Here is a 14,214-nt window from a genome sequence, read left to right as displayed (position 1 = left end):
GATTCTAATTCTAGTTGTAAATAGAGGAATTGAAAAATATGGAAAAGTTTAACAAGAAATTTGAGGCAACAACAAAATCAAAATGGCATAATAATTAAACAACAATTAAAGGCATCCCAATATATAGTTTAAGATTGTCTCGTCATTGGTCAATATTAATTAGTTCCAGAGCTTTTATTTGTCGTACGCCGTTTCTTACGCAGCTCCATAATGACCTGGATACAAGCAAACAAGACCACTAGTTACAAACAAGATATATTAACAATTTATTACATGGTATCTAAAACTCAGAAGTAAACTATAAGTTCAGGTTATAAAAAAGTAAATATACACTAATTAAGAATAAAAAATTAGCTTATCATACATCAATGTCATTAGAAGCTCTAATTAGTAAATTTTTTCTTTTCTTCGTTGTAGATGTTGAACTCTCTCCCGCTATTGTCTCTTTCTTTTTTACCGAAGTAGTCTTCTTAGAACTATTAATGCAAAAGTTAAAGATATATAGTTGATCTGAAATTAAATATACACTAAAAAGTATAAAAATGACTAAATTTATTAGTAGTACTTAGTAAATATATAGGAGGATTATTAAAAAAAATTATACCTTGTTTTTAATGCTTCTTGAACCTCGTTTATGTCTGTTTGTTTTGCCTTGTTTTTTGAAACCTCATCTTTCTCCAAATCTTCAAATTCAACACATCCAAATAATTTTCACTGAGCAAATTAACTAATTCTAAAAGTGTAATACATTCAATATTATAAAAACTTTATAAGATAGTAATCAATTATGGTCCCATATTCATTGAATTTGTATGGATCATAATTTATCAAGAATAAGGAGCAACATTTAGCAAGACCAATATAAAAGGAATGTGGATGTTATCTTAATTAACAATTTGGGAAATAACATGTATAAAGGAAGGTATACATTTGTTCTATAATCAACGCTCCCTCAAATTACTCACACCTACAAAGGATCATGAGAACACAACAAAGATTACATCGGAAGAAAAATAATAACAAACACAATAATTTAACGTGGTTTGGCACCTCTTACCTACGTCCACGGAACTGACTCAACAATATTTTCCTATCACATAATTGATTAGAAGATTGTAATCCACCCCAAATAGTGTATCACTTTACAAACCTGAGTACCACACTCAACCGTTACGAGAAATGATAACACTCTCACACAAAGACACTTTTCTCTCAACAAAGTGACTTTGTTTCACAATCTCTCTTTTCACACACACTCTCTTCATGCGTATCTTCTCCATTAATTCTCTTCTCTATTTATAGTGAAGATTGACACTGACTATAATAAATAAGTTCTCTAGGAAGTTGAAACAAAAACAACTTCCAATTCATCCAATCAAATACGTTTCATCTAGTAAAATGCAATCTTTCACTTTGTATTTAAACCAGCTAAACCTTTGTGATAAAAATTCAATTCCCACTATGTATTAAATGCACCTTATCTTTTTCGCTTGAAACACTACAATTCTCCCCCTCAAGCCAAAAGAGAAATATCCTTCGATCAATTTGAAAGTGAACAAACTCCTCCTCCAACGGAAGTATCTCCCAACACTTCTACAATATTAGAAAACTTCATTTTCTTCTTCACTTTGCAATCATGGTTTCTCTTCAAGTCTTGTCCATCCAAATAACAAAGGTTACCTTTATTTTTTTGTCCTTGCAATACCAAGTATCTCCCCTTGTACACCTCATCCAAATTCAAAGTTTATCTTCCAACATAATAGAGTAATTCTACACCATAATTAGCCAAATGATCAGCGCATACATTACTATCTCAGAAAATATGGGAGACACGAAATTCCATTTGGGCCACAATAGAATAAAGTATTCATCCAGACATTTCTTAAATCCTAAGGAGCCACATTGATAACACTAAAAGCCTTGAGGACTAAAAGGGAATCCACCTCCAGCCAAAGCTTGCCCTAACCTTTGGAATGAGCTATAGAAATAGCCAAAACAACTCCCTCTAGTTCAGTTGTAAAGAAAGAAAGATATCCACATATAAAACATATCCTCCTAAGAAAGCACCAGAGTAATCATGAAATAACCTACCATAGCGAAGGGAACCATGAAATGATTTTACCAGCCTTGGGTGCATGAATATTGATGTTAAAAGCTTTGATGACCTGAAACTCACTCAAAGAGGATCTCATACAGCTTGAAGTAAGATAACCGGCCCACAAGCAAAATATGAGCAAACATAAGGATCATTGCTTGCTGCTATGAGACAAAAAGATTATGAAAGCAGGCTTGATTGTGGCAACTTAAGATCGCCCAAACCACAAAGATAAAACTAGCAAGAACAACATCTTTAGCTTGCAGGTGAACAACTAATTTGCCAACAACCAGGATAAGATCCATAGGAGAAGCAAGATTAAAGCCATGACCAGTTAAGTTATAGATGATAACCAAGACCAAATCTAATCTCCAACCCAACTTCTTCTAAAAGAGAGCATACTTTGTGCAAAGCAAGAACGACCAAAATTCTTTGTAACATTTCGTAGAAATGGAAAGACATTAAAAAAATATATGGAAAATTCTGGTTGTATACTTTGTAGGAGGTTTATCCATCTTTAGTCATAAGACATGTAAGATGAAGAGAGAGAAAGTATGAATCGTAATAGGAGTCGCACAAAAACGGTACCTTGAAAGAAAAGGTGACACTTGACAGCAACAAAGAAAAACAGTATCATGAATAGCTCTGTGGAATATGTGAGAATGTTTGGATTAAGATTTGGATAACATGTAGGGATTCCCTAGTTCTTTTATAGTGAATTCAGCTAGATTTCTATGGAACCCACAATACCTTTTAGAGGTATCATTAGGGGGCATTGTTTGTCCATCAAAATCAATTAATTACCTACCAAAGATTGTTTCTCTATACGAATCAATATCCATGTTAGTGTTTGAGCATTCACCTAGATTAAGGATTCTCTTGTGAATTGCCTCACTTGCTCCAATGACAGTAGAATTCAAATCAACAAATATTTTTTTTATTTGAATTCTACTGTCAAAACATTTTTACATGAACTTTTCATGCTACCATGTTTCATATTTTCACAAAGAAATGAGTAAGCAAAACTAGTATCCCATTGTACATAGCATTATTGTAACAGGTAGATTTACTCATTTTAAAATGAATGGTTGAATATTTTTTTCACTTTATTGAGTGTTCCCTGGACATTCCAACATCTTTAATCATGTAATTTCAAAATTTATGCTTTTCTTTGTATCATAAATTTAATTTTTCTACTCTTCCTTCACATCCTCTTGCCAAAAAATATATGGAACACTTTTTCTTGAACATATACATATTCATGATTTCCATTATGCATAAGAATCATATCAAGAGAGGAAATATGACATAAAATAATTAAGTAAATCAACATATTATATCTAAGAACCATATTTAAAATATGCTAGTTAAACATCATAATTATATATTAGAGGCTAAGGACTAACTCACCTCCAATGTCCAAGTTTTGGGTATTCTCATTCTCACTCATTTTCAGATTGATGCTCTTGAAAACCCTTTATCAAATCCAACCAAGAATTACAAAATCAAAAATAGATTACTTGGACAGATAGAGATATGGTCAACAAGCAAAAAAGAAAATCTGAGAATTTGAATCAAGGAAAACATAATTTCAAAATTTTATCTAGATTCACCTCTTGACCGTCCTACCTTGCTTAAGTGTTGAGATAGAACCTTTAGCAAAAGTTAGAAAGCGTGATTCTCCACCCAGAGACACTTGTAACCTTCAACATAAATATATATGACTATAATGGTTTATTTCAATCAGATACATTTTGCTCTAGGACTTTTCCACCATTGATGTATTATTTAATTTAATACAAAACACAATTAATGTATAAAATTTAATGATATATTTTAATTAATAAATTCATAAAATTAATTTTAATTAATTTCACATTAATGTTGGGACATGTGTCAAAAAAGAAAAAGAAAATCATTTAAAAGATTCAAGCCCCCTTTTGTTGTATTACCACCAAAACATTTGATTATTTTTTAAAATCTCTCTGAATAGACTCACTACGTTCATATAAGCACTAAATGAAATTATCAAGAATGATGTACAAAAAAGGGAAAGAGAGATTAAATTAGCTATGATAGTATTCAATATATTTTATTACAGTATTAAATATTATACTCTTAATTTCTAAATGTAAGTTTCTTTTATATATGGTTGATATTTTAAAACTAATTTTCTTAAAAACTTAATTATATAACAAAATTGTGTCATACCATACATTTTATCATACTAATACTTTTTCAAATAAATTTTTCATATATATATATATATGTGTGTGTGTGTGGTGTGTGTGTGTTGTGTGTGTGTGTGTGTGGTGTGGTGTGTGTGTGTGTGTGTGTGTGTATTTGAAATTTATTCTTCATAATGTTTTATAAAATAATTTATTTAAAATTTTAATCAAACAACAAATTGCTTTATACCATAGATTTTATTATAGTAATACCTTTCATCAAATCTAATTTCTTAAATATTTGTTTGACTTTTACTTTTTCAGAATAACATGTTTACTAATGTTTCTAAAATTTTGATAAAATAATAACCAAGACAAGTATTATATTAATGGCATTATAAACTGTTCTAAAAAAATCATTTAACACTATATGAGTATTTTATTACAAATCTAAATTATGTTCATTACTAGTATAAAAAAATCATCATCACGAGCAACAACACACAAATGGGTCATCAATAGGGATGACAATAGGTAGGGTAGGAAAAGTATAATAGTAAACATCCTCATACTCGCATGATAAGCAATACACGTAACCGCCCTCATACCCGCATTTGTAATATGAGAGGAGTGGTTGATTTCAAAAAGATACGTTTTGCTCTAGGAACTTTTCCTTCATTAATGTATTATTTAATTTAATACAAAAATACAATTAATGTATACAATTTAATGATTTAGTAAATGATATATTTTATATTATTCAATTCATATAATTAAATTCTAACAAATTTCACATTAAATAAGTAAATAAAAGAGTATGTAAAATAATTATAGTTAAAAATTGAATATAGCTATCAATCTGAACGGATCTCATTCATAAGCTACAATTGTGATGGGGTGTACATCTACCACTCAAGTATTTCATGAAGACAAATAGTGTCTAATGCAAATAATCTTATACACATATAAAGGATATATATTGAATTCAACCGTATCAATCATAGGTTCCCTTGACTATCGTTTCACAATGTCAAGAGAAAAATCACATAGTTAAATTAACATGAAGAGAAATATTGTCTAATAAATACAATCTTACATACAATATAGGGTAACAATCACATTATAATTAAAATGAAATCAACATCATTACCCATGTGATTAGAATGATAAAAAAAACCTAAAAAATGAAATCAAAGACATCACATGATAATTAAAAAAATACAATAACAATAAAGAATAGAAATATTAAAAATTAGATATACATAAATTAATATCATATACAGATAAAAATATGTACAAACAACAACCTTTTAGTTGATCAAGAAAATATCATAATTTTTGTCTAAATCAGAACCTATCTAAATCCAAATGTGATTGAAAAATCACAATGTTGTAAAAGAAGAAATTATTCTGCATGGTGAAATATTGTCAATGATCTAGCCCAAAAATACAATGGTATCATCGATAAAAAATGTTAGCTATCAACAATAAAAGCTAAAAACAAAAGAATCCGTTAACTTTCTCTTAATTTAAGAAATTTCAATGATTTTGGTAAGCTGATAGTAGAAGATTAGTTCCCAATTCAATATTTATTTTATCAAATCAACACAGTAACTCATGCTTGTGTTCCTTTGCAAAAAGAAGAGAAATAAAAAAAAATCAAGTTATGGTTTAGAGGAGATTGATGATGAAATAGTTTTTGTATCTTGCTAACACCCCTATCATCAATTCAAGTAGAGGATGTCAACCTTTTTCGTACCTTGCCCATGGTGGTGCTAGAGGTGGCATTATCATCAGTCATGATTTATTGTTTTTAACTTGCGATGGACAATAACCCCAAGACTAGAGAAGGTAGTGTTTTGTTTTTCGGATCAAACAATAAAACAAACAAAGGGCTTTAATGGAAAAGTGTGCAAAGGGTATTTTAATGATCTTGACAAGGAAAAATGAGAAGTTAGGGATGAAGAAGGGTTGAAAGAGAAGGTGGTTTTGGAGATGAAGAGGGATTGAGAGAAAAACATCAACGATTTTGTTAGGATTTTTATTTTTATTTGTAGTTTTGGATACTTTATATTTAACATCAAGTATTTCATGAAGGCAAATATTGTCTAATAAATATAAGCTTATATACAATATAGGATATATATTGAATTGGTGTTATCAATCACATGTACATATTGACTATTGTTTAAGAGAAAGGTCAGAAAAAAATAACATAGTTGAATCAACATCATTATCAATGTGATTAGAATGATAAAAAAACCTAACAAATGAAATCCAAGACATCACATGATAATTAGAAAAATACAATAACAATAAAGAATAGTAATATTAAAAATTAGATATACATAAATAAATATTATGTACAGAGAAAAAAATGTTCAAACAACAACATTTTTGTTGATCCGGAAAATACCGTAATTTGTGCCTAAATCGAGACCAATCTAGATCCAATTGTGATTTAAAAATCACAATTCTTAAGAAGAATAAATTATTCTGCATTCTAAAACATATTTAATGATCTAGCATGAAAATACATTGCAACCATAAATAAATATTGTTAGCTATCAACAATAAAAGCTCAAAACAAAAAAAATCTGTCATGTTGCTCTTAGTTTAAGCAATTTAAATGTTTCTACTAATTAAGTTGATAGCAAAATATTAGTTCCCAATTCAATATTTTTTTTATCAAATCAACACAGTAACCTGTGTTTGCATTCTTTAGCAAGTGAAGAGAAATAAAAAAATCAGGATAAGGTTTAGAGGAGAAAGTTGATGGAATTTTTTTGTACCTTGTTAATGCTTCTGTCACCAATTTACGTAGAGGATATCAACCTATTTCATTCCTTGTCCATGGCGGTGCTCATGGTGGCATTACCATCGGTCTCGATTTATTGTTTTCTACTTGCGATGGCCAATGGTCACAAGAGCAAGAGAAAAATATTTAAAAGTTTAAAAACAGCTTAAAACTTGTAAAATATATGTCCAATTAAGATTTTTAAGCCAATTTGTTATGATTGTCGGTATAAGCCCCTTTTCTTGTAGTGTTACCACCGTAACATTTGATTAATTTTTAAAATCTATCACAATAAATTCACTACGTACCTATAAGAATTAAAAGAAATTATCAAGTATAATGTAGAAAAAGAAGAAAAAGATGGATTAAATTAGCTCCAATGTTATTCAATGTATTATACTAACATAATTAAATGTTATAATCATAATTTTTTAATGTAATTTATTTTATATATGTTTGAATTTTTCTTTTTCAAAATGATTTAAAGCTAAATTTCTTTAAATTTAAGTAAATAAAAAAATTGTGTCATACCATACATTTTGTTATACTAATAATTATTTTTTCAAATCTAACATTCTTATTTATACATTTGACTTTTGTTTTTCAAAATGTTTTTAAAATATACATATTTACATTTTTAATTAAAAAAAATTGGCTCATACCATAGATTTTATTATACTAATACATTTCTTCAAATCTAACTTTCTTAAGTATGTGTTTGACTTTTACTTTTTCAAAATAGCTTATTTATTGGGTCCCATATCTCATTTAATGTTTGTCTCTTGATATTGTAGTTTTCAAAAAAAAAAATCATCGATTTTTGGATAATTACTTGACAGTTAGTTGTTTTGCTTGCTGGATTTCGTTTGCATGGCTAGCGTTTTTGTGATTTTGGATTTCGAGTTTGAAATTTGGGTTTTCTTTGCCACGATCTCAGTTATTTTTTATTTCAGTGTGATTTGATCATTTTTTCCTTTTCCGTTTTGGTAATCATGATTGTTATATCAGTTTTTTGTTCCTCTTTTCTATTTGACTCTCATTCTTGTGTATAAATCACATGAACTTGTAGGAATTAGGATTTAATGCTTGAATCTGAAATCACCTTTGTTGTCCATTATTGCTTGATGAAATGTCAATTTGATGTGTGCCTATTCGATGATGTCAATAGAAAATCTCTTCTAATGAATTTAAGAACAGATAATTGCACTAAAGAATTTTTAGAGAGAGAGTGTGTATGTAAGAGAAATAGAGAAAGTTATGGATGGCTTTGAAATTGAGCTTTGGAAAGTTCTGATATTATGTAAACATTGATCATTTATAAATCAAATTGTTAATCTTGGAAAAGCATGAGTACATGGCATATGATTGTGGTTTGATCTGACAAGTGCCTTCTTGTTGTATGAAGTGCATAAAAAATGAGTGCTAATTGGTTTCATTTGATTAGACTGCTGGCAATACAGGTTAACTTTCTATTGCCCCATGAAAAAAGGAGACATTTAACTATATATCATTTTGTTGTTGTTTACTTTATCAAATTACTTTTTATCATGCACAAGTGTGCATGCACATGCTGCTCTCAAAACCTATTTGTGATTGAACTTTTGATTTATCATTGTGATAGTCTAGCAAGCCTGTCAGGCTGAATTCCAAGTAGCATTGTAGACTCAGAAAGAAGTTGAGCCAATGTTCATTGGGTAGATACTGATGAATGAGAAGAGCTACACCACTACAAATAACATATCCAATGGGTAGATACTGATGGTCATGCATTTGACAAAAAGGAAAAAACATAAAGAAAAGGAATTGTAAAATAAAAATAATGGCAAAAGATATCACTAGAAGTCTAGAACTACATAGAAAAAAAATCATGAAAACAAAAATATAGCACCAACTAAATTGTACAAGGGCAAAGTAGAGAGTTCTCCATTATTAATTTTGAAGATCCTTTAAAGATTATTTCTTTCTTCTTAATGTTTGAATCCCTATCCAAACAGTTCTGCAAATGGGGCTAAGACATGCATCTATGTTATGAAAATAACTCCTACACACAAGTAGATAAAGCAACGTTTGCCACTTCAAAATGACACCCATTTAAAAGAAGGGAAAAGTGTCAATGAAAAAATAAAGGAACTAACACTACTAGAAAAATATGATTTGACGACGCACATTCTACGTCGGTGTTGAAGAACCCGTCGTAGTTGTCAACACGGTGGCATTTACGTAATTATATAATTTTTTTATGTGGCGCGTTTGTTGTACAACGACATTTGTCTATAACCCCGTCGTTGTAGTTTTGATGGAAGTCATGAAAGACAGTGCTTGTAGGTACACCGTCCTAGAAATAGTCACATACAAAGTCGGTCTCATTAAACACCGTCGTAAACTTTGTAGTTTATATAGTCTCGCGGTAAACACCCTCTCTTGTACCCTCCAAAAACCTAGCGCCCCCGCTATTGCCTGAACTACTTCATCCCGCCGTGAACTCCGTCCCGTTACCATCCTGACGTTTTGTTTCCCGCCGTGAAGTACCTAAAGCCGAAGTGGACCTGCTGCTCCCACCACCGCCACGTAGCCGAAGTCATGCCTTTTTGAGTGGCGTTGCCACCTTTCGAGTGTTCCTGAAGGTAAGGATGTCGAAGTTTTTTAGTTCTGTTTTGGTAATGGTTCAATATGTTATAGTATTAAGGGTTTTTGAGTTGTTCTTTGGTAATGCTTGAATATGTGATTATCGACTTGTTCACTTGCCCTGACAATGTTATCATTCAATATGCAAAAAGGATTTGAAGCAAAATAAGTGAAAATCGTGCCCTTTTGTGTTTAATTGTTAGTATTTGAATTGTTTGTGGTTGTACCTTTACATAAACTAAAAACCCTCTTTCCCAATTGGTATCCCATTTGATTTCCAAACATGCTCTAAGACGCTGATATTGAGAAAGTGATTTCCGAACATGCTGCAATCCCTTTCCACTCATTGTTCATGTTACTGTACTAGTGTTGTTCACACTTATCGTGGGGAAACTCTGCTCGGGAAAAATGTATTGTTATAACCATCCTTTGAAAAAAATAAATTGTGTGAAACAAGTTACTATAGTATACATCTATCAACTGCAGGCTGCTATTTGGAACTAAGTACGAAAAGGTCACTCATAGAAACTAAGTACAAAAAGGTGCGTATCTTCTGAATCTGAAATACAGTTTTGCATCTGTTTCTATTGGTTCCAGGCTGTTATTATATGGGCTCTCTTCAAACTTTTTCGTATTGTCATATTTCATACCTGTGTTTAGTTCAAATTGTCAACTCATAGATATAATGTTATTTTGTTCTTCAACGCCTGCATAATATTAAAATTATGGTATGCAATTCCTAATAATAAAACCAATCTTCATATATTTTTAATTTTAAATAGATATTGTATTTTTATGATAGATGTGTCAACATAGATCCAGAATTCTGGATGTTGATTCTGTCATTGTTAACTGTGGCTTGTTAGCTATTGGAAATTTGGTTTTGTACTTATTTTATTAGATTCCAATAAGATTGTCTTAGTGAATGATAACTTTAATCTAGACCAAAAAAACTATTGGAAATTTGGAATAGGGAAAGAAAGCCATAGAGAATGGGCAACGACATCTTATATTAGTGCATGTGATTTTCCTCTGTGTCCAACTTGAAAAATTGTGAAGAGTGTAAAATTTATTATCTCCTTAATTAGGACAGCATAGCATCACCTTCATATATAGCTAAAAGATGCAATAGTTTGTTACACCTTACAAGACAATAGAATAAACACTAGAAATTAGTTTGTTACACCTTACAAGACAATAGAATAAACACTAGAAATTAGTTACCTGCTATTTGCAGGTTGATTTAAAAGAAATGCAACCTCTTTAGCACTATGAACATCCACTACTTTGAGATCAGAAACTTGTGTATTTCCATTTGCGTCATGTTTGATTGTATATTGTTTTCCAGGAGTACCATTTTCCATGCGTGTTGTTGTAGATATCAGATCACGGATCCTTTCATTGTATATTTCCAACATTGACACCTGTAAATTTTGCAAGGAAAACCTTATCAGCAATTCTGTGTCATATTTAAAATTTTATACACATTGCAATGGTGAAAAATTAAGAAGAAAAATACTCTGTTACCTACATTTCATATTTCCAGCCTTGAGGTTGTTGAGACTGTTTTGTTTGAAATATTTGCTCTAATGAACGAGGTATCAAGCCCTTCTCCTCTAGATGTACAGGCCTTCCCAGCATTGTATAGGTTTTCCCTGACCCTGTGTCTGACCACAGGCAAAGATGCAAACCTGGAAAAGAAAAAACATCACCATTTTATTAGACATCAATGTATATAGTATATATATTGATTTACAAACATTCATGCTAGAAAGGCAACATCCAACACCAAATCTAACAGATAGACATTTGTCTCACAACACTGATATGTCAGAACCAAAGAATAATAGGGCAAAGAAGGGCAAAAATACAATACAACATGAAAGTGAGTATAGAAAATAAAGGGTTTTAGAATTCTGCTTTTCCAAAATTGACTAGTAATAGTGCATTAAATGGTTGATCCATATGTATATACGATTTTAAATGAATAGTGCTTTAGAGATGACAGAAGAACTTTGAAATTACCTTGTAACCATCAAGAGCACTTGGTACAAGCTGTGAAATTTCTACAAAAACTTCTTCTTGTGATGCCTCTGGTGTAAAAACTTTATCAAATGTAAAAGAATGTTTTTGGCCTAAGAACAAAACAAGAGCAACATGAGTTGATATTTTTACAGCACAATCTAATTCAAGGAAAATGAAATAAGAATTGTTTAAAATACATCATCACAACAGATATACCATTTTGGGCTAGGTCAATGGCTCATCCAGAAGTTTCCATTGAGGTTGGATAACTGAAAATCTTGCCTTCTGTGCTACAACTTTCATCAGCTAATAAAGGCCTCACTCGACAGAATACACGAATGTTCCCTTTTAACTCCTGTTAATATGAAGATTATTAAGGTGTCAATTATTATTATCAACGTTTTGGTTCAGGGAATTACCAAAATGGTATTATGTAATTTTTTCCTCAGCCTCTCCTCTTCTATAAGTTTATATTCTGCATCTGCTAAGCGTCTTTGCTACTCATTCACAAATTTTTGTTGTCCTTTGTACTCTGTCCTTGTCTCGTATGCAGATATATTAGACACCTAACAAGGAACAAAATCTATGAATAAGATAAATAATCATCATAATGTATATGTCAAGGACCAACTAAAGAATTAAGCAATTAGGTAAAATTTCACATTCTTTATCTAACAAATATATCAAATGGTTCTATACCTAGTAGTATACAACTATTAAAAAAAATTCTTGATTACCTGCAGTTTCTTCTCTGCAGTTGCTAGTTGCTCTTCCAATGCCTTTATCTGATTATCTTTCAAAGAACATTTTTCCTGGAGGAAGGAAGCTCATCCTCTCATGACTCCACAATAACAGAATGGTGTGATATTTAATTAAAATAAATAGGGTATACAAACCTACCTCCAGATCATTGGCTTTTAAGGTCAAGCTGTCCAATTCAGTGGAGGAGTGCTTCCTAGATTCTTTAACTTTCTCTAATTCAGAACTTAAAGTTTGTACTTGAGATAATTGTCAGTCTCGCTCATCTCTTACTTGTTGTAACTCTCCTCTAAGAGAGGAAACTTCTGTAGCCAGGACATCCTTCTGTTTTATAGCCTCCTCTTGAGAAGACTAATAAAAGAACCAAGGAAACTAGGTAATATACCAGCTGCATGATAAGTAAGAAATAAAAGAGAACAAAAAAGACAGCAAAACAAGTTCAATAACTAGGGTCATCGGAATTTTTTTGAAAGATTAAGATAGTTATCTTAAATCTAAAACCAAAAATTACATGTGCCTAAAATTAAGATAAAACAATATAAAATAAAGTATTACAACAACTCTTAAAACTCTGCAATCAACTAAACTTGGCAGGATATTAGCACTTTCAGTTCTTTGATCCTTCTTAACAAGGATTCTTATGAGATCTTTAGGGCATATATACCTTAAGATCATATAATTTCCACTTTCCACTACTAAAAATAATGCAGAAAGACCAAAAGCATCAGTCTTGTAGGAGTAACATCTTGTTACTCTCTGTTATTTTCACTAATATTCCAATTTCTTTAATATATGAAAAGTGTTATTAAATTCTTGCTCGTGTTTGTATGTTTATTAATAAAAGTTTTAAAATGATTTGGATAAAATGGTTTTTTTGAAATCAATCTTGGTTAAAACTAATTTTGAAGTGATGTATGATTTATGTTTTGTTAGTAGTAAAATTCAATATTTTATCCAACAATGCAAACATTGACAAACATATTGCTTCAACTTAAAATCCAATTACTTTGTTCGAATCCTAGTACATAGTTGTCTTAAATACTTGAAGGGATAGTTTTACTGTCAATAATGGTCATCTGAGTTGGAAATTAAAGATTGTCTCAAGTGGAAGATACATGTGATTAAGACAAAAAAACTTAAAATCCAATTATATATTCAAATACAGCATGACATTAACTGGAATGACAAGCAAAATTTTACAAGACAGGCATACTGGATGAATAAATGAAATTGTTGGTTGTGAAATAATGTTATTTTCAGTTATGCTGTATAATTTTATTCCCCTATAGGTTATTAAACTTTTCCCATTGTCATTTCTCAGGGTTTTTAAACATAGGACAACCAAGTGTTATTGCCATTGAGGATCCATAGGTTTTGTTGGAAGAACTGCCTTTTGCTTTTATAAAAATGAATATTTTCTTTCTGTCAAAATAAATAAAGCAAGAAAGTGGATTGTATATGATGGATTATTCATGATTTTCCTCTTGCTTTATGTTTGCATTTCTCAGTTATGAGCTTATTTCAATTTACTTGGGTGGAGTTTTTTTTTGTTATGGGTGGGGATAAAATAGGGGGTTTGAATGTTGCTGTTGTCAGTTTCTTTTAGTGGACTCTTGATTTTGTAGAGGATATTGAACAGTTATGTCGTATTTTGTAGCTTCTTTGAATCTCTTTGCTTCTCTTTCCAAGCTGCAGGATATTGATAATTTTCCTTTTAGTCATACTTGTTCTGTCAGTTGCATTCT

General features: G+C 30.7%; 1 pseudogene; it reads right to left on the bottom strand.

Moving 5' to 3' along the window:
• LOC114404712 overlaps nucleotides 1–12,820 on the bottom strand; it is a 32,900-nt pseudogene extending 20,080 nt beyond the window's left edge.
• Nucleotides 12,821–14,214: the final 1,394 nt, after the last annotated feature.

Source organism: Glycine soja, unplaced genomic scaffold, assembly GCF_004193775.1.
Source record: "Glycine soja cultivar W05 unplaced genomic scaffold, ASM419377v2 tig00105793_1_pilon, whole genome shotgun sequence".
Taxonomy (NCBI): Eukaryota; Viridiplantae; Streptophyta; class Magnoliopsida; order Fabales; family Fabaceae; genus Glycine; species Glycine soja.
This window is presented reverse-complemented; position numbering and strand designations above follow the sequence as displayed.